Raw genomic sequence first — 271 nt, forward strand, 5'->3', positions numbered from 1 at the left:
GGGATGCTCCTGGTCTCCGCAGGAGTTAACTTGTAAGCGTCCCCATGAGCAAACTGTTACTGGATTGACAAAACCTAACTTAAGGAGACTAAAAATAGCCTTTCTGTGGACTTTGCCGCTGGTTAAGTGAAGAGGAACGAGGCGTGCTGCTGTTATTTTTAGGTCAAATCGCGGATTTTGAAGCTCTCGAGGGGATTTTTGTGCCATCCCCAGGCTGTCGTCGGAGGTGACGGGGACCCCCCCCCGGGCAAGGCTGGGCCAGTTGAACCCC

This window comes from Pterocles gutturalis, unplaced genomic scaffold (assembly GCF_000699245.1).
Source record: "Pterocles gutturalis isolate BGI_N339 unplaced genomic scaffold, ASM69924v1 scaffold32596, whole genome shotgun sequence".
Classification (NCBI taxonomy): Eukaryota; Metazoa; Chordata; class Aves; order Pterocliformes; family Pteroclidae; genus Pterocles; species Pterocles gutturalis.